Source organism: Mesoplodon densirostris, chromosome 7, assembly GCF_025265405.1.
Source record: "Mesoplodon densirostris isolate mMesDen1 chromosome 7, mMesDen1 primary haplotype, whole genome shotgun sequence".
NCBI classification, from domain to species: Eukaryota; Metazoa; Chordata; class Mammalia; order Artiodactyla; family Ziphiidae; genus Mesoplodon; species Mesoplodon densirostris.
This window is the reverse complement of record NC_082667.1, coordinates 55,732,093-55,753,975: the sequence shown is the minus strand read 5'-3', so window position 1 is coordinate 55,753,975 and position 21,883 is coordinate 55,732,093. Positions and strand designations below refer to the sequence as shown.

The 21,883-nt window shown below is 38.2% G+C and overlaps 1 long non-coding RNA gene across 1 annotated transcript in view; it reads right to left on the bottom strand.

Moving 5' to 3' along the window:
• Positions 1 to 21,883, bottom strand: part of LOC132492979 (uncharacterized) — a 79,875-nt gene that overhangs the window by 26,356 nt on the left and 31,636 nt on the right. The window contains exons 4-6 of the long non-coding RNA XR_009532946.1: positions 16,603 to 16,647; positions 12,482 to 12,585; positions 11,523 to 11,605 (exon numbers count right to left, since the gene is read on the bottom strand). This is a non-coding gene — a long non-coding RNA (uncharacterized LOC132492979). The remainder of the gene's footprint in view (positions 1 to 11,522; positions 11,606 to 12,481; positions 12,586 to 16,602; positions 16,648 to 21,883) is intronic.

Here is a 21,883-nt window from a genome sequence, read left to right as displayed (position 1 = left end):
GGCAGGATAAACCCAAGGAGAAACATGCTGAGACACATAGTAATCAAACTGACAAAAATTAAAGACAAAGAAAATTTATTAAAAGCAACAAGGGAGGACTTCCCTGGTGGCCCAGTGGTTAAAAGTCCACCTCCCAATGCAGGGGACACAGGTTTGAGCCCTGGTCTAGGAAGATCCCACATGCCACGGAGCAACTAAGCCTGTGCACCACAACTACTGAGCCTGGGCCCTAGAGCCCATGAGCCACAACTACCAAGCCTGTGTACTACAACTACTGAAGCCCGCATGCCTAGAGTCTGTGCTCCACAACAAGAGAAGCCACCGCAATGAGAAGCCCATGCACCACAACAAAGAGTAACCACCACTCACCACAACTAGAGAAAGCCCACGCATAGCAGTGAAGACCCAATGCAGCCAAAATTAAATTTAAAAAAAAAGCAACAAGGGAAAAACAACAAATAACATACAGTGGAACTCCCATAAGGTTAACAGCTGATTTCTCAGCAGAAACTCTACAAGCCAGAAGGGAGTGGCAGGACATACTTAAAGTGATGAAAGGGAAGAACCTACAACCAAGACTACTCTACCCGGCAAGGATCTCATTCAGATTCAATGGAGAAAGCAAAAGCTTTACAGACAAGCAAAAGCTAAGAGAATTCAGCACCACCAAACCAGCTCTGCAACAAATGCTAAAGGAACTTCTCTAGTGGGAAACACAAGCAAAGAAAAGGACCTACAAAAACAAACCCAAAACAATTAAGAAAATGGTAATAGGAACACACATGTTGATAATTACCTTAAACATGAATGGATTAAATGTTCAAACCAAAAGACACAGGCTCACTGGATGGATACAAAAACAAGACCCATATATATGCTGCCTACAAGAGACCCACTTCAGACCTAAGGACACATACAGACTGAAAGTGAGGGGATGAAAAAAGATATTCCATGCAAATGGAAATCAAAAGAAATGTGAAGTAGCAATATTCATATCAGATAAAATAGACTGTAAAAAAAAGAACATTACAAGAGACAAGAAGGGACACTATATAATGATCAAGGGATCAATCCAAGAAGAAGATATAACAATTATAAATATATATGCACCCTCGATATATAAGGCAAATGCTAATAGCCATAAAAGAGGAAATCGACAGTAACACAATAATAGTGGGGGAATTTAACACCTCACTTGCACCAATGAACAGATCATCCAGACATAAAATTAGTAAGGAAACACAAGCTTTAAATGACACAATAGACCAGATAGATTTAAATGATATTTATAGGACATTCCATCCGAAAACAGCAGATTACACTTTCTTCTCATGTACACACAGAACATTCTCCACGATAGATCACATATTGGGTCACAAATCAAGCCTCAGTAAATTGAAGAAAACTGAAATCATATCAAGCATCTTTTCTGACCACAACGTTATGAGATTAGAAATCAATTACAGGGAAAAAAATGTAAAAAACACAAGCACATGGAGGCTAAACAATACAATACTAAATAACCAATAGATCACTGAAGGAATCAAAGAGGAAATAAAAAAATACGTAGAAACAAAAGAAAATGAAAACACAATGATCCAAAACCTATGGGATGCAGCGAAAGCAATTCTAAGAGGGAAGTTTATAGCAATACAATCCTACCTCAAGAAACAAGAAAAATCTCAATTAAACAATCTAACCTTACACCTAATGGAATTAGAGAAAGAAGAACAAACAAAACCCAAACTTAGTAGAAGGAAAGAAATCATAAAGATCAGAGCAGAAATAAATGAAATAGAAACAAAGAAAACAATATCAAATATCAATAAAACTAAGAGCTGGTTCTTTGAGAAGATAAACAAAATTGATAAACCTTTAGCCAGACTCATCAAGGAAAAGAGGGAGAGGACTGAAATCAATAAAATCAGGAATGAAAAGGAGAAGTTAAAATGGACACCACAGAAATACAAAGCATCATAAGAGACTACTACAAGCAACTCTGGGCCAAAAAAATGGACAACCTGGAAGAAATGGACAAATCCTTAGAAAGGTATAACCTTACAAGACTGAACCAGGAAGAAACAGAAATATGAACAGACCAATCACAAGTAATGAAATTGAAACTGATTAAAAATCTTCCAACAAACAAAAGTCCAGGACCAGATGGCTTCACAGGTGAATTCTATCAAACATTTAGAGATGAGCTAACACCCACCCTTCTCAAACTCTTCCAAAAAATTGCAGAAGGAACACTCCCAAATTCGGTCTACAAGGCCAGCATCACTCTGATACCCAAGCCAGAAAAAGATACTACAAAAAAAGAAAATTACAGACCAATATCACTGATGAATATAGATGCAAAAATCCTCAACAAAATACTAGCAAACAGAATCCATCAACACATTAAAAGGATCATACACCATGACCAAGTGCAATTTGTGCCAGGGATGCAAGGATTCTTCAATATATGAAAATCAATCAATGTAATACACCATATTAACATATTGAAGAATAAAAACCATATGATCATCTCAATAGATGCAGAAAAAGCTTTTGACAAAATTCAACACCGATTTATGATAAAAAACTCTCCAGAAAGTGGGCATAGAGGGAACATGCCTCAACATAACAAAGGCCATATACGACAAACCCACAGCCAACATCATTCTCAATGGTGAAAAACTAAAAGCATTTCCTCTAAGATCAGCAACCAGACAAGGATGTCCACTCTCGCCACTATTATTCAACAAAGTTTTGGAAGTCCTAGCCATGGCAATCAGAGAAGAAAAAGAAATAAAAGGAATCCAAATTGGAAAAGAAGAAATAAAACTGTCATTGTTTGCAGATGACATGATACTATACATAGAGAATCCTAAAGATGCCACCAGAAAACTACTAGAGCTAATCAATGAATTTGGTAAAGTTGCAGAATACAAAATTAATGCACAGAAATCTCTTGCATTCCTATCCACTACCTATGAAAGATCAGAAAGAGAAATTAAGGAAACAATCCCATTCACCATTGCAACAAAAAGAATAAAATACCTAGGAATAAACCTACCTAAGGAGGTAAAAGACCTGTACTCAGAAGACTGTAAGACACTAATGAATGAAATCAAAGATGACACAAACCAATGGAGAGATATACCATGTTCTTGGACTGGAAGAATCAATATTGTGAAAATGACTACACTACCCAAAGCAATCTACAGATTCAAGCAATCCCTATGAAATTACCAATGGCATTTTTTACAGAAGTAGAACAAAAAATCTTAAAATTTTTATAGAAACACAAAAGACCCCAAATAGCCAAAGCAATCCTGAGGGGAAAAAAAAGGAGCTGGTGGAATCAGACTCCCTGACTTCAGACTATACTACAAAACTACAGTGATCAAGACAGTATGGTACTGGCTCAAAAACAGAAATATAGATCAATGGAACAGGATAGAAAGCCCAGAGATAAACCCACACACATATGTTCAACTAATCTATGACAAGGGAGGCAAGGATATACAATAGAGAAAAGACAGTCTCTTCAATAAGTGGTGCTGGGAAAACTGGACAGCTACATGTAAAAGAATGAAATTAGAACACTCCCTAACACCATACACAAAAATAAACTCAAAATGGATTAAAGACCTAAATGTAAGACTGGACACTATAAAACTCTTAGAGGAAAACATAGGAAGAACACTCTGTCATAAATCACAGCAAGCTCTTTCTTGATCCACCTCCTAGAGTAATGGAAATAAAAACAAAAATAAACAAATGCGACCTAATGAAACTTAAAACCTTTTGCACAGCAAAGGAAACTATAAACAAGATGAAAAGAAAATCCTCAGAATGGGAGAAAATATTTGCAAATGAATCAACAGATAAAGGATTAATCTCCAAAATATATAATCAGTTCATGCAGCTCAATATTAAAAAAACAAACAACCCAATCAAAAAATGGGCAGAAGACCTAAATAGACATTTCTCCAAAGAAGACATACAGATTGCCAACAAACACATGAAAGGTGCTCAACATCACTAATTATTAGAGAAATGCAAATCAAAACTACAATGAGGTATCACCTCACACCGGTTAGAATGGGCACCATCAGAAAACTACAAACAACAAATGCTGGAGAGCATGTGGAGAAAAGGGAACTCTCTTGCACTGCTAGTGAGAATGTAAATTGATATAGTCACTATGGAGAACAGTATGGAGGTTCTTTAAAAAACTAAAAATAGAATTACCATATGACCCAGCAATCCTACTACTAGGCATATACCCAGAGAAAACTATAATTCAAAAAGACACATGCACCCCAATGTTCATTGCATCACTATTTACAATAGCCAGGTCGTGGAAGCAACCTAAATGCCCAACGACAGATGAATGGACAAAGAAGATGTGGTACATATATACAATGGAATATTACTCAGCCATAAAAAGGAATGAAACTGGGTCATTTGTAGAGATGTGGATGGACCTATAGTCTGTCATACAGAGTGAAGTAAGTCAGAGAGAGAAAAACAAATATCGTATATTAACGCATATATGTGAATCTAGAAAAATGGTAGAGATGAATCAGTTTGCAAGGCAGAAATAGAGACATGGATGTAGAGGACAAACGTATGGACACCATTGGGGGAAAGTGGGGTGGTGGTGGTGGTCGTGGGATGAATTGGGAGATTAGGATTGACATGTATACATTAATATGTATAAAATAGATAACTAATAAGAACCTGCTGTATAAAATAAATAAAATTCAAAAAAAAAAGAACCTGAAGGTTTTGGGGTTTTTTTTAATAAAATAAAATAAAATATATGAATATTTTCTTATATAGCCACAGAGCCAGTAATACACCTAACAACAGTAGTAATTCCTTGATATCATCTGATTCTTAGACCATTTTCAAAGTTCCCTAATATCTAAAGAAATATATTTCTTATAGTTGGCTCCTTAGAATCAGGATCCAGGCGAGGTCCACACACTGCATTTGATGGTTATGTCTTTTGAGTCTTTTATAATCTAGAACAGTTTCTCCCCACCTTGCCCCAAGTTTTTATTTTTCTTTACGCCATTGACTTCTTGATTAAACTAGTTCAGTTGTTCTATAGACTATCCTATATTCTGAATTTATCCATTTATGTCCTTGTGGCATCACTTAAACCTGAGCCTCTACCTCCTGTATTTCATGTAAACTGGAGGTTAGTTCTAAAAGGCTTGTTAGATTCAGGTTCTGTTTTCCATAACAGGGCATCTCAAGAAACACATATTTTCTGGTAGTCCCTCTCCTAGGGAAGTTAAGATTGATCAACAGATTCAGGTGGTGTCAGATAGGTCTCTCCATTGTAAAGTTCTCCATAAGCTGTTTTTCTAGGGAAGTGCCAAGATGTCAGAGTAGGAAGATCCTGAGGTCACTTCCTCCCCCAGGCACACCAAATTGCCACTATTTACATAGCAACTATTGATGAGAACTACTTGAAGACTAGCAGAAAAGATCTTCTACAACTAAAGATATAAAGAAGGAACCACAATTAGACAGGTAGGAGGGGTGGAGTCGCATTATACTCAAGAAACGTACCCCCCAGGTGGGAAACCCACAAATGGGAGGTTAATTACAATTGCAGAGGTTTTCCCCAAGGAGGAAGTGGTCTGAACCCCTGCCCAAGGGTCCTGCAACAAGAAGATGGGGCCGCCTGAACATTTGGCTTTGAAGGCCGGTGGGGCTTACTTTCAAGAGAGCCAGAGGGCTGTAGGCAATGGAGACTCTGCTCTTAAAGGGCACACAAAATCTCACATGCTCCGAAATGCAGGGACACAGCTCTACCCACCAGCAGGCCAGCTGTGCAGTTAGCTACTTAGCCTGCGAAATCCCAGGACTGGTGCCCACCAGCTGGTGGGCCCCTCCAGGTCCTGGGACTAATAAGCTACAGGGAGGACTCCAAAATGGTGCCTGCCAGCACCCGTGGCCTCTTGATAGAATGAGCTCCCAAAAAAGTGATGAGAGGAGAAAACCTACAACCAAAAATACCCAGCAAGGCTATCACTCAGAGTTGAAGGAGAGATAAAGAGTTTTACAGACCAGCAAAAGCTAAAAGAGTTCAGCATCATGAAACGGCTTGAAGCCTTTCATCTAATGCTTTCATCCTTTATTGATCTTTGCCTTAAATTATATCATTAGGGGCTTCCCTGGTGGTGCAGTGGTTGGGAATCTGCCTGCCAATGCAGGGAACACGGGTTCCAGCCCTGGTCCGGGAGGATCCCACATGCCGCGGAGCGGCTGGGCCCGTGAGCCACAACGACTGAGCCTGCGCTCTAGAGCCCGCGAGCCACTACTGGGGCCTGTGCGCCTGGAGCCTGTGCTCCGCAACAAGAGAAGCCCGCGCACCGCAGCTAGGAGTGGCCCCCGCTCGCCGCGACTGGAGAAAGCCTGCGCGCAGCAACAAAGACCCAGTGCAGCCAAAAATAAATAAAATAAAATAAATAAATTTATAAAAAAAAAAAAATTATATCATTAGGATTATAAAATGGTGATTTTTCTAATTCTGTCATTCCTTTCACATATATTAGCTGGGAATTGTATGTAAGGAAGAACTTTTCCTCATTAATTAGGGCTATTTGGTCATCCTGAAATGCAGATTGAATTGGAAAAGCAGGATAATATTTACTTATTTCTCTTAAATTGACAGTTTTCAGAGTAAGGTCTGTGACCTAGTTACCACCAATGTTACCCAAGAGTTTGCTAATTTGTTAAGACACTCCTCCACCCCACCCAGCCATGAACTCATTAGGTCCTTGCATATTCTATGTATTTCAATCAAATTCAATCACTACTTTTTTACATACTTGAATTATCCCATCTTTGACCATTTGGAGCCCCTTCATGTTGGCTCTTGAGTCCTTTTGATAAAACCCACTGATCTTTGATAACTTCATAGTTTTGGGCTCCTCAAGATGTGTAAACCTTATCCTGTACATATACTGCCCCAAACTTGGAATCAGCCATGGAAGATCCTGGTTCCTTTAAAGCATTTTTTTAAAATTAATTAATTAATTTATTTTTTGGCTGTGTTGGGTCTTCGTTTCTGTGCGAGGGCTTTCTCTAGTTGCGGCCAGCGGGGGCCACTCTTCATCGCGGTGCGCAGGCCTCTCACTATCGCGGCCTCTCATTGCGGAGCACAGGCTCCAGACGCGCAGGCTCAGTAGTTGTGGCTCACAGGCCTAGTTGCTCCGCGGCATGTGGGATCTTCCCAGACCAAGGCTCGAACCCGTGTCCCCTGCATTGGCAGGCAGATTCTCAACCACTGCGCTACCAGGGAAGCCCCCTGGTTCCTTTCAATGTGGAATGTCATTTTAGGGACCACAGTCTGGGCACTAGAGGTTGCCCATTGCCCATGGGGTTTTAATGCTTCTAGGCCTTTCTGAAAAGTATAGAAATAGAAGGAAAAAATCATAAGCATATACTGATATTTCTAATTCAAATTTAATATTAAAATCTATTTAGGGACTTCCCTAGTGGTGCAGTGGTTAAGATCCTCCTGCCAATACAGGGGACACAGGTTTGAGCCCTGGTCCGGGAAGATCCCATATTCTGCAGAGCAACTAAGCCCGTGCACCACAACTACTGAAGCCCGTGCACCTAGAGCCCCTGCTCCACAGCAAGAGAAGCCACTGCAATGAGAAGCCCACGCACCACAACGAAGAGTAGCCCCTGCTCGCCACAACTAAAGAAAAGCCTGCGCACGGCAACGAAGACCTAATGCAGCCCAAAATAAATAAATAAATAAATAAATTTACTTAAAAAAAGATCTGAACTCCTCAGTCTGGCATTTAAAGCCCTCCCAATCCTGTTCAAAATAAATAAATAAATAAAATCTATTTATATTAATGCCTTTGATTTTATATTTCTCTTCTCTTACACTAATCTTGGTTCCTAATAACATTAACATAATTACTTATTACTTTGTGCTACACTATATAAAAAATAGTTTCAAAATACTAATGTAGGGCTTCCCTGGTGGCGCAGTGGTTGAGAGTCCGCCTGCCGATGCGGGGGACACGGGTTCATGCCCCGGTCCGGGAAGATCCTACATGCCGCGGAGCAGCTGGGCCCGTGAGCCATGGCCGCTGAGCCTGCGCGTCTGGAGCCTGTGCTCCGCAATGGGAGAGGCCACAACAGTGAGAGGCCCGCATAACGCAAAAAAAAAAAAAGCTAATGTAAAGACCTACTAGTGACATAACTATTGAGTGCAGTGTTAGATTTCTTTGCAGCTCTATTCTCCCTTAAAATATATTCCACTATGTATGTACAGCAAATATACCACATTGTAGAGTCACTTGAAATAATTGTCCTCTCTGTGCAGCTACATAATTAACTTCATATACAGTTAAGTTCATTGTTTTTGGTTTGTTTTAAAATCTTAGGAATTGTCCTTTTAAATTAAATTAAATTTTGAATGCGTAAAACACATTTATATGATTCCAAAGTCAAAATGCATAATAAATATATTCAGAAAAGTCTCTTTTCTGTCCTTGCCTCCTCTGCCCTGTATTATGTTGAATTGTATGAAATTGCCAAAGATTAACCATTTTATCAGCAAAAATGGCAATTTCTGTGGTTGAACCATAAATATATCCCCACCTTTCTTACAGAAAAGACAGGTGCTATACATACTATTCTCTACTTTGCTTCTTTCACTTATATATTCTAGAGATCATTCCTTCCCCTTCATTCAGGTGCATTGTCTTCCATGTGTATATTGATGTACCACAATTTTTATTCAACCAAACCTCTATTACTGAACATTTGGATAGTTCCCAATCTTTTGCTATTAAAAATAATGCCTCCACAAATAACCTTGTATGTCATTCCATATTATAACTCAGTCCATATTTTAATTAGTAGGTATAAGGCCACCCTATCTGTAAGTGACCACCCCATGCCATACCCAGCCTAAGTCATTCATTCTGCTAAACATTTGTCCTGGTCTTTTGGTGCCCACTGCCTTTTGAACACCCTTCTGATGTTAGAAGAATTTTCCCTTTCTGAGTCCCACTAAGTTAGAATGCAAAATACTCATTCCCGTCCCCCTCCTTTGCAGTTAGGACATAGGCATGTGACTCATGCTCCTCTAATCAGATGCAATTGTGTGAGATTCTGGGGAAGAAAGTGGCAGTGAGAGGGGAAAGGCTGCACAGCGCACTCCTTTTGCTGGTGAGGCGGGTAGCAGAGCTATGTGGTTTGGAGAAACTGGAATGGTCTGTAAGGTTGAGTTCCTGGTACAGAAGTAACACTGATGCATTTGGCAGCAGTGGCTGCAGTCAAATTGAGTTCCTGGCAGCATATAGTTACTGAGTGGTGACAGGGCATTGGTCTCAGTGTGCTTATTAGGCCAGCTGTGCTACTAATTTGGGGGGATTTTCTTGGAAACTTCGCCTCAAAATTGTTTCCTCCAGTCTTTCCAACAATTCTGTGAGTTACCCAATATCCTTTAAATAAATCCCTTTTCTGCCTAATTTGCCAGCATCAGCTTCTGTCACTTGTGGCCAGGAAATAAGTTATGCAGCAGATCCTGGGAATCAGAGGGGGTAAAGTTTTAGCTACCACAGGGGCCTGATCATCCTCTGACTTGCACTTTCACCCTTCTTCCTCCCTCCTAAGAGTGCTTGTGAGTTCAGGGACAGAAGGTCTGTGGTCCAACAAAATTAACTGGGTCATTAGGGGCTCAGAAGCTCTTTTGCAGGGAGCTCCTTTGAAAGTGGTCTACTATAAGAAGTAGAAAGTGTTTTCCTGATTGCTAGAGGAGAAGAAGAAAGACAGATGTCAGTGATGGGAAGGAGGTCAGCAGTGGCCCAGCAGAGCTCCTGGGGTCAACAGAGCAGAAGGATGGTGAAACCAACAGACAGAACAGAGGGATTAAATGTTAGGAATCTTACCCTCACTCTTAAAGTTTCTCAAATGAATAATTGGAGCAGGAGATCTAGAGAAAAAAATACAACTTCCAGATCATATGATATTGCTTATACGTGGAATCTAAAAAAATGGTACAAATGAACTTATTTACAAAACAGAAATAGAGTTACAGATGTAGAAGACAAACTTATGGTTACCAAAGAGGAGGGTGAGGGAGGGATAAATTGGGAGTTTGGGATTAGCAGATACAAACTACTATATATAAAATAGAGAACAAATAAGGGCCTACTGTATAGCACAGGGAACTCTGCTCAATACTCTGTAATGTCCTATCTGGGAAAAGAATCTTAAAAAGAGTGGATATATGTATATGTATAACTGATTCACTTTGCTGTATACCTGAAACTAACACAGCATTGTAAATCAACTATACTCCAATAAAAATTTTTTTAAAAGATAGAGTCTAAAGAATCTCTACTTGGTGTCATCTTGTGAGTGGACCCATCCGGACCCAGTGCCAATCTAGACAAGACCATGTGTATTAAAGCTACTAAACTATTGTCTCTCATAGATGGTAACTATTTCCCCCACCCAGTTTATCATTTGTCCTTTCATTCTGTGTTTGTTGACCAAAAAGTTTTAACAGCATATACTTGATTTTATTGATACTTTTCTTTGTGATATTTTCCATTGCTTTTATGTTTAGGTAACATATTCCCCTTCCAAAAATATGTTCAATATTATATTTTATTTTAGTTTTTTATGGTTTTATTTATTCATATGTAACCCTTTATTCCGTCTAGAACTCATTTTGGTATATGGTGTGATCACCATGTGTCTCAGTGGTTGGATAAAGCTGACAGGATAAAAAAAAGGCAACATTAGACATGATTTGCAAATTAAAAGAATGTTGTGCAATAATGAGATACAATTTTGTACCTTAAAAATTATCAGGTGTTAAAAAAAAAATCTAGTGAAGGTGAGCATGAAGGAAAATGGCACACTTAAAGTGTTGTTTTCAACTTAACCATCCTGTTAAGAGTCTTTAAATAAATAACAAGCAAGGTAAGAAAAAAAATAAAAAGAGGGAAGCTATTAATTAAAGAAAACTTATACAACCCAATACAAATGTGGACTTTAACTCATGATTCAAATAAGCCAACTTTAAGAAAAAGAGAGACAGCTGGAATTTGAGCACTGACTGTATAATGACAGTAAAGAATAACTCCTTATTTTGTTAGTTGTAATAATTATGGATATGTTTTTAAACAAGTTCTTATCTTTTAGAGATACATACAAAAAGATCTGATGTCTTGGATTTACTTCAAAATAATGCAGTGGTCGGGAAGAGGAAAGGATATAAGTGAGACAAGATTGGCTGTAAGTTGTTAATTGTTGACGTTGGGTGGTGGGTATATGAGGGTTTCTTATACTACCCTTTCTATTTTTACATACATTAATATTTGGATTTTTCCATAATAAAAAGTGAAAAAAATGGAGATAAAAAAACATAGTGGCAATGACGAAGCAGGGGGAATTGTTAAATATTCCCAGTTAGGTAATGAAGCTCCAGTTTCTTGGAGTGGCACAATTGGGTCAGATCATGGCCTCACCTAAGCTGACTGCAACATACCAGTGTCCATGGAATTTCAAAAACAGCAAATCTTTTCTGTATGTCAGGTCCAATGTCCTTCCACTGTGAAGGAGAAAGAGATGTGCAAAGTACCATTTAGAAAAATAGTATAATGAAATCATTGCTCTCACAGAAAGTCCATAGGAGTCATCTAAAATAAACATATGTCATTTGTGGAATTTTTAAAATACATTTTATTAAGAAAAGAATAAACCAATCAGACCATGTCATATTGCCATTTAAATTGATCCACAAATTTTCTAATTGTCATCAGGACAAACCTCCTTAGCCAGACCTACCTCAAGCCCCGACCCTGCCTCCTTCCCCAGCCCCATCTCCTGCTTCTCATCCCCACACACCTTAAACTTAAGCCACAGGAAGGAACTTGCAGTTCCCAGAACATATCTCATGGAGTTTATGCTCTCCTGGGGAAGTTTCATTCATTCATTCAACAGCATTCATTGGTCTCCTCATCTGGCCCAGGCCCTATGCCATGCTCCGTCTCATCACCACCAGGTTTGCCTTTCTCCCCCATCAGTTCATTCTTCCAGCCTCAACTTACTTGTTTGTTTACATGTTTCTCTGAGAAACATTCTTTGAACCACTCAACCTGAACGAGGTGCCCCTCTTCTGTACTTTCTATATATGAGGGTATATGGCGGGCAGCAGGGAAGGACAGGGGACATGTCTTATTTCTCCCACTAGACTCTGAGGGCAGGGATAAAATCCTATTTAGGCAAAGTATGTAGTTTAAGGCCTGAGTTGTATTAGAAGATCAATAAATGCTTGTGGAATAAATGAGTGAATGAATGAATGAAGCTTCCCAACTAGCATGTAAACCCACAAAGGCAAGAATTTTTGTTGTTTTCTTCTATTTTATCCTTAGCACCTAGGACAATACCTGGGACATTAAATATTTGTCAAAATAATTAAAGTTACCTGTCAAAGAAAAATGAACAAGGAGTTGTACATTAAGTCTCATGTGCAAACTGCCCATTTGTTGTGGTTGACCCATCTGTCGTTGGCAAAAGACTGATGCAGGACTAAAAAAGGAATTAGAGACAAAAAGTGTTCTGGAGGTCAATTGCAATGAATTGAGTTAGTACCTTGTATTTAAAACATAACTCTAAGTGCAAGAAAGAACAGGACATTTATTTTTTTTACATGCATTGTTTTAGAAGTCACTAAGCAAAATGTTGATTGTACTTCATCTAAAAAAAAGTCAGCATTTTTGGGGCTTAAGTAGATTCTCATCTGACACAGGTCATCTTCTATGTGCCCATATTGCCTATGGATCTGGAGAAATATATCTAGTAATGGAGTAGCACATGATCTCCTACATCTGGAACAGCTGGGACCCAAGGAAAGCCATACATCATGAATGATACCACCCTTATTGATTTAACTTTTAAAAGACAATGGAATAATTTCTTCTTGCCCAAACCTTACTACAGTGGTTTAGACCAGTAACTCCATAGCAGGATGTGGGAAGGCTGCATGGACAAAGGACAATTGTTGAACTCCCACAGCAGAAGGATGGTTTACAAAGTGATCTTTCTTAGGAGTTCTGCCTGGGACTATTGTACACCACATGGCAGGTGCTCTGACATAAGTAAGGCTAAATTGGATTCCATTTGGATTTCTTTTCTTAACCATCCTTCTCTAAAATTGTCCTCTCTAAAAGTCACTAGAACAACAGGGGGGGAAAGTGAGATCTTGAACTCCCCAGGGAATCAAGGCAGACTTTCCTTCCCCTTTCTTTACTCATCCACTTTTCCATGGCTGTCACTCACTGGGCCCTCATTTGAGAGGAGGTTTTATTTCCCTGCCTTCTCTCAGGATTCTGCCTCAAATAATGTTCACTGGCTTTTCACAAAGAAAACTAGGACTCCCATTTATTTTATCCAATACACCGCTACATTCAACCTTGAAAACAGTATGCAGTGCGTTATCCTCTAACAGGAACAATAGCAGAATGGAGCCTGACTATTTTCCATGAGGCTGATTTTTGCTAAACAAACACATTTATTCTCTGAACACTTTCAGTGCCTGTTGAGAAATAAGTGGTACCAGAAAGGACATATCTTCCAGAATGCAACTTAGAAATGCATAGAGAATAGATAATATTGAGGTCTTCATGTGAAAGTAACTCAGTAACTTGTAGAAGGACAGTAGGGCCATTTTGTAGTACCATAAAGATATGCACTACACACACTCTTCCACCTAACTATTCTGTAGGATTCTATCTCACAGAAATGCTCATACCTGGGAGTAAAGGCATATGAATGGCACACTGATTGAATCACATGTAGGCGCCACATGAACTGACAAAAAGAGACACACTATATATTGTAACGTGATAAAAGTAAATTGCCAAATAATATGTAATATAAGATTCCATTTTTGTTTGAAAAAACCCCACTATGTATGTAGATGCATATTCCTATATATATTTATAGATGTAAAGAAAAAGTTAAGAATGATACCAACACCAAACTGTTAACAGTGGTTCCTTCCTCTGCAGGGTAAAATTGGGGGAGTATTACTTAAATTTATTTTTAAAAAACAATAAAGGAAATAACTGGATTAGTATAAGGTAGTTAACATTCACAGAATATTTATTCTGTGAGGGGCACGTGATGGACCCTCTGTATATCATCTCACTTATTCTGCAAATCTTCTGAAGTAGGTAATATTATCCCTGTTTGCGGATGAGAAAACAGATTCTGAGAAGTGAGTAACTTGCCCAACTTAATAGGATTAGTAAGTAGCAGAGCTGGAATTCAAACCCAGGACTTTCTGACTCTAAGGCCTAAGATCTTCCCATTGGTCCAACAATGTCATCTCCTGTGACATAGTCTTGGCTCAGTAGATGGGCTTATAAACATTGCAACATGGCTGTTGAATGTTAGGTTTATTCTTTAAAACTTTTTCTTATGGAAATTTTCAAACATACATGAGAGGGGAAGGAATAGTATAATGAATCCATGTGCCCATTATCATCCAGAGTCAACAATTATTAATATTCTGCATTATTGTTTCATCTACTCCAACACAAACTTTTTAGGAAGCATTTTAATGCAAATTCAAGACATCATATCATTTCACCATTAACATTTCAATCTCTGAATATAAGAACTTAAAAAAAAACATAATGGTGTTTTGTAAATCAACTATACCTCAATAAAATAAAAAATAAACTTTAGAAAAAAGAACAATGGTGTGATAATCACTGTTATCTGACATAATAGTTCACAATAATTCCTTAATAATATCAACAACCAATCCATGTAAATTTTCCTAGGTTGTCTCAAAAATATCTTTTTGTTTATTCAAAATTTATGTCTCAAATCTTTGTCTCCCTGAATTCTGATTTTCCCCTCCGTTTTTCTTCATACAACTTATTCATTGAAGAAATTGTCATTTGTCTTATAGAATTTCCCATCTTTTTTTTTTTTGGCCACACCATTGCAGCATGCAGGGTCTTAGTTCCCTGACCAGGATTCCAACCTGTGTCCCCTGGATTGGAAGCGCACAGCCTTAACCACTGGACCGCCAGGGAAGTCCCAAATTTCCCATCTTCTTGAATTGATTTCTCATACCTCAATGGGGTCATTTAACATGCTCCTCTTTCCTTTATATTTCTCACAACATGATGATTAGAGACATTAAATTCAGGTTCAATTCTTTTGGCAAGACTGTTTCTTAAGCAGTGTACTTCCTACTGCATTTTATCAGGAGGTAATGTCTGACTGTCCCACTTTTTGTAAATGCTAAGATTGAACAGTGGATTCAGGGACTGCCAGCCTGATACATATGTTCCTCATCAACATTTTACCTAATAGTTTTAGCAGCCATTGATGATTTTTTTGCCTAGATCCATGATTTCATTAGGAACTTAGGTTCATTTAAAATCCTATAAGGGGGCTTCCCTGGTGGCGCAGTGGTTGAGAGTCCGCCTGCCAATGCAGGGGACACGGGTTTGTGCCCCGGTCTGGGAAGATCCCACATGCCGCGGAGCAGCTGGGCCCGTGAGCCATGGCCGCTGAGCCTGCATGTCTGGAGCCTGTGCTCCACAACGGGAGAGGCCACAACAGTGAGAGGCCCGTGTACCGGAAAAAAAAAAAAAAAATTCCTATAAGACTTAGGTATTTTTAAAAACTATCCTAAGATAGCAGTATTATATCTTAGTTTTGAGTCAATGTATCAAAAAAAAATCTCTTTTTATCTGTTACTTATCATGGTTTCTTTGTTTTTGGATTTTTTTTTTTTTTTTTTTTGCAAGAGTAATTGAGTTTTTAGGCATTTTCCTAAAACCATCAGTATTCTGCAACCCTCTATCCCCCATGTGGGACCATTTTGCTACGTAGATTGACATTTTTATTAACCTATCATTCAGAATTTTTATCATACTTCAATTCCTAAATAATTCATAAAAAGTAAGAAGAAAAAGAAAAGATATCCTCTTCCTCTATGATAAATACCGTAGTAGGCCAGTTAAACATCTCTGAATCATTTTCAATTCCATGCCCAGGGTAACTACCTGTTTACATTAGAAAAGGTTGTTATTTTCAGTGATTTTAAGTCTGTTCTTATTCATTCTACATTCATTGTGGCTTCTGTCCTGGGCCAACTTTTGAAGCTAAAGAGAGGAAAGGCCCAGGCCCCATCCTCCAAAGATTCACAATCACCTACACTGATAAAATAAAGAAATGTCCAGAAGGTTCTTGGGGTGTAAGGGAAGAGGCACCCAAGACTATGAAATCAGAGAAAGCTTCTCAAAGGAGGAGATGTTTAGCTGAGTTTTGAAGGTTGAGTGGAAACTAACTAGGGGAAGGGCATTCCAAGAAAAGCAAAGCCATCAAAGGCACAAAGGCAGGAAAGAATAGGCCCTTTCAGAGCACTGCACATGGCTTTGTATGGCTGGAGAATAAGGTTTATAGGAAGGGGTAGCTGTGGTGGAGCAGCAGCAGGGCCAGGACATGAAGAGCCTTGTTTGCCATGCTAAAGAGTTAGGAAGTCACTGAAGGATTTTAAGCAGAAGAGTGACGGAGTCTTACCTATGTTGTATGTTTTTCTCCTCAGTAGATTTTTTTCTTTTTTCTCTGTTGAGGTGAAATTCATATAACATAAAATTAATCATTTAAAGTGAACAACTCAGTGGCATTTAGTACATTCACAATGTTGTACAACCACTACCTCTATCTAGTTCTAAAACATTTTCATCTCCCCAAAAGGAAACCCACACCCATTAAGCAGTCACTTCCCATTCCTCCCTTCCTGCAGCCCCTGGCAACCACCAGTCAGCTTTCTGGTAGATTTACGTATTCCCTCAGTACACTTTTTTTTTTTTTTTTTTTTTTTTTTTTTGCGGTACGTGGGCCTCTCACTGTTGTGGCCTCTCCTGTAGTGGAGAACAGGCTCCAGACACGCAGGCTCAGCGGCCATGGCTCACAGGCCTAGCCGCTCCACGGCATGTGGGATCTTCCCAGACCGGGGCACGAACCTGTGTCCCCTGCATCGGCAGGCGGACTCTCAACCATTGCGCCACCAGGGAAGCCCCCTCAGTACACTTTTATCTCTAAAAATTATATAAGTAATATGGATTCATTATAGAAGAATCAAAATACAGGTGAGCAAAAGAGGAAAATAAATAATGCTCATAATTTTAGCATCTTAAATAACTTTTGCATACTGTGTATCCTTCTAAAGAATTTTCTGAGTTTCTTCATCACATGTACTTTACAGGTCTCCCCAACCTTTGAGATAGAAAAGAATTCTGCTCAAACCTCTGTCCTATGAAAGGGTGTGAAGCCCAAGTCCCTACCAATATCTCTGAGGGTTCTTGGGGGGTTTTGTGGAGGTGACGGTGGGGATATGTTTCTTTTGATTACCTCTAGCTCTGATTTTCTGCCTTGATCTCCACCGCTCATTTCAATTTCTGGGCATGAAATGTCCTTTCTACATTTCCCCAACCCCTTCTCTCCCCAAAATATGGCCTAAACAAGGTGGTGTGTTGGCAAACTTTTAGGGAAAATTTGGGAGCAAGAAAGGATGGCTTATATTGAAGCTCAGCTTAGAGAATAACTTGAAACTGCATGTTAAGAGAGCAGTTCTTTTAAGAGTCCATTAGTCATACATATCACTGGAAAATTCTCATTGACCATCCCTCAGAGGCAGTACAGCAGCAACAGCTGCCCAGCTTCTCTCCCTGAGAAGGTAATGAATATCTTTTTCATTTTCCAAATTCAACCCCCTCTAGCTATAAACTCCAAAGCAATCATTTCCAGTTCCCATCCTCTTTTGCACAAGGCAATTCAATGCTGCTTCTGCTTTATTCTAAACTACAAAGAGATAAGTTATTCTGCTAAATCAAAATAGTCCCTCCCTATCAGAACTCTAGTGTCAGGTTGTCAAAGTTACAACTTCTTTCCCCCTACTGGCTGCATTTTCATTATTGCTTTGTTATTTTAAATATCTTTCCTGAAATATTTTTTGTTCCTAAATATTCTTCTACATCTTTTGAAATGGCTGCATACATCCTTTGTTTTTGGACACTTAGGTTGTTTCCAATTCTTTATTATTATAGAGAGTGCCATGTTATACATTAAGGATATATATATATATATATACCCTTAATTATTTTTTTGCTGTACATTCCTAGTAGTAGCATTCCTAAACTAAAGAGTAAATCCTGTCTTATGGCTTTTATACCCTCTAGAAGAACTGTATAAGTTTATATACCCAGTAATGTTTGAAAGAGCCTGAATCTCCAAAATCCTCTTAATTATGGATATATTTATCCTTATTTTTTTCTTTATGGTTTAAATTTGCACTTCTTGACTGATAGTGAAGTTGAACTTTTTATATTTATTGAGCATTTGAGGATTTTTCTTATGTCAAATACCTTTCCTGGTCAGTTGTGTACCTTCATTTTTCTTTTATTGATTTGAAGGTCTTTGAACATTAAGGATACAAACCTTTGGTTAAGGATACTTTCCTCCAATGTCATTTGTCCTTTAATTTGGTTTGTGGCAAATCTTGCTATATAAAATTTTATAATTTATATAATCACATCTATCATCCTTTATACTTTCTGCTTTTAGTTTCATGTGTAGAAAATCATTCCTTACTCCAAAGTTTTGTAAATATTCCCGTGTATTTTCTTCTACTAACGTTAAAATTTTTAATCCTTCTGGAATTTATCTTAGTGTACTGTTTGAATTTGGGTTTATTTTAACAGTTAGACAGCTTTTTTCTTTCTTTCTTTCTTTTTTTTAACTTTTGGCTGCACCGTGGCATGTGGGATCATAGTTCCCTGACCAGGGATCGAATCCCTGCTCCCTGCACTGGAAGATGGAGTCTTAATCACTGGACTGCCAGGGAAGTCCCCTAGACTGTCATCTTAACACTCCCCCCACTGAATGAGGTACTAGCTTTATTATATACTAAATTCTTATATGTACTTGGATATATTTCTGAGCTGTCTATTTTTTTACGTAGAACAGTAATGTTTTAATTACTCTATCTCGCTGACTTATTTTAATATCTGATAGGAAAAGGTCTTTTCACTACTATTCTTCCTAAAGATGTGCTTGCTTTCTTCATTTGTTGATTTTTCTAAATAAACTAAAAAATAGATTTATTTCACATTCTAAAAAACTTCCAGGTGTTTTTGTTGGGGTTTTGTTAAATTTATAGGCTTAGCTTGAGGAAAATTGATATCTTTATAATATTAAATCTTCCAGTACAGTAATGTAGAATGTCTCTCCCTTTATTCAAATCTCCTTTTAGATTCCATGGCAAAGTTTTGAGATTGGCACATTTATCTTTAAGTTTATTACTGGGTACTTTGATTTTATTTTTGATTGCCATGATATGGACTCTTTTTTTTCATTATCTTAACTAACTGTTGTTGATACATAAGGAAACTATTAATTTTAAAATATTTCTGTCATAATTGCCAATCTTTCTGAACTCTCCCACTAGTTCTAATAGTTTTTTAAGCAACCTTATACTCTTTAAATAATGATAATTTTGTCTCTTCCTGTCAAATATTTATACCTCCTTCACTTCTTTTTCTCATTATTGCATTGATTAGCACTTCTAGGAAAATTTTAAATAATGGTAATGAAACTCAAATTATTAACTTTAATGAAAATGATTCTAATGTTTAACTGCTAAATAGAATACTGGCTGTTGGTTTGAGATCAATATTCATTAACATATTAATTAAGACTTGCTTAAATCAAAAATATATGGTGGGGCTTCCCTGGTGGCGTAGTGGTTGAGAGTCCACCTGCCGATGCAAGGGACACGGGTTTGTGCCCCGGTCTGGGAAGATCCCACATGCCGCGGAGCAGCTGGGCCCGTGAGCCATGGCCGCTGAGCCTGCGCGTCCAGAGCCTGTGCTCTGCAACGGGAGAGGCCACAACAGTGAGAGGCCTGCATACCACACACACACACACACACACACACACACACACACACACACACACAAAATACATATATATATATATGGTGATTTTTATCAAAATATTTTGGCATTCTGTTAAAATGATCATATGATTTTTTTCTCCCACATGCTGCAGAACAACTAAGCCCATGTGCCGCAACTACTGAGCCTGCACTCTAGAGCTTATGAGCCGCAACTACTGAGCCCATGTGCCACAACTACTGAAGCCCATGTGCCTAGAGCCCTTGCTCTGCAACATGAGAAGCCACCTCAATGAGAAGCCCGCACACTGAAATGAAGAAAAGCCCACGCTCAACACAACTACAGAAAGCCTGTGCACAGCAAAAAAGACCCAATGCAGCCAAAAATAAATAAATAAATAAACTTATTTTTTAAAAAAATATTAAAGTGCTGATTATTTCGGGGGGTAGATACAAATTTAGGAAGGTAAAAGTGAAGAAGCAGCTAGTCAACCAATGCAGCCAAAAATAAATAAAGAAATACATTTATTTTTTAAAAAAAGATTAAAGTGCTGATTATTTCTGGGGGGGGAATAGATACAAATTTAGGAAGGTAAAAGTGAAGAAGAAGCTAGTCAACCAATGTGTGTCCTAAGTGTCCATTGACAGATGAATGGATAAAGAACATGTGGCACATATATACAATGGAATATTACTCAGCCATAAAAAGAAACAAAATTGAGTTATTTGCAGTGAGGTGGATGGACCTAGAGTCTGTCATACAGAGTGAAGTAAGTCAGAAAGACAAAAACAAATACTGTATGCTAACACATATGTATAGAATCTAAAAAAAAAAAAAATGGTTCTGATGAACCTAGGGGCAGGACAGGAATAAAGATGCAGATGGACACTTAGGTTGATTCCATATCCTGAATATTGTAAATAGTGCTGCAGTGAACATTGTGGTACATGACTCTTTTTGAATTATGGTTTTCTCAGGGTATATGTCCAGTAGTGGGATTGCTGGGTCCTATGGTAGTTCTATTTTTAGTTTTTTAAGGAAGCTGCATACTGTTCTCCATAGTGGCTGTACCAATTTACAATCCCACCAACAGTGCAAGAGGGTTCCCTTTTCTCCACACCTTCTCCAGAATTTATTGTTTGTAGATTTTTCAATGATGGCCATTCTGACCGGTGTGAGGTGACACCTCATTGTAGTTTTGATTTGCATTTCTCTAATGATTAGTGATGTTGAGCATCCTTTCATGTATTTGTTGGCAATCTGTACATCTTCTTTGGAGAAATGTCTATTTAGGTCTTCTGCCCATTTTTGGATTGGGTTGTGTTTCCTTAATTTCTCTTTCAGATTTTTCATCATTAGTATAGGAATGCAAGAGATTTTTGTGCATTAATTTTGTATGCTGCTACTTTACCAAATTCACTGATTAGCTCTAGTAGTTTTCTGGTAGCATCTTTAGGATTCTCTATGTATAGTATCATGTCATCTGCAAACAGTGACAGTTTTACTTCTTTTCTGATTTGGTTTCCTTTTATTTCTTTTTCTTCTCTGATTGCTGTGGCTAAAACTTTCAAAACTATGTTGAATAATAGTGGTGAGAGTGGGCACCATGTCTTGTTCCTGATCTTAGAGAAAATGGTTTCAGTTTTTCACCATTTAGAACATTGTTGGCTGTGAGTTTGTCATATATGGCCTTTATTATGTTGAGGTAGGTTCCCTCTGTGCCTACTTTCTGGAGAGTTTTTATCATAAATGGGTGTTAAATTTTGTCAAAACCTTTTTCTGCATCTATTGAGATGATCATATGGTTTTTATCCTTTAATTTGTTAATATGGTTTATCACATTGATTTGTGTATATTGAAGAATCCTTGCATTCCTGGGATAAACCCTACTTGATCATGGTGTA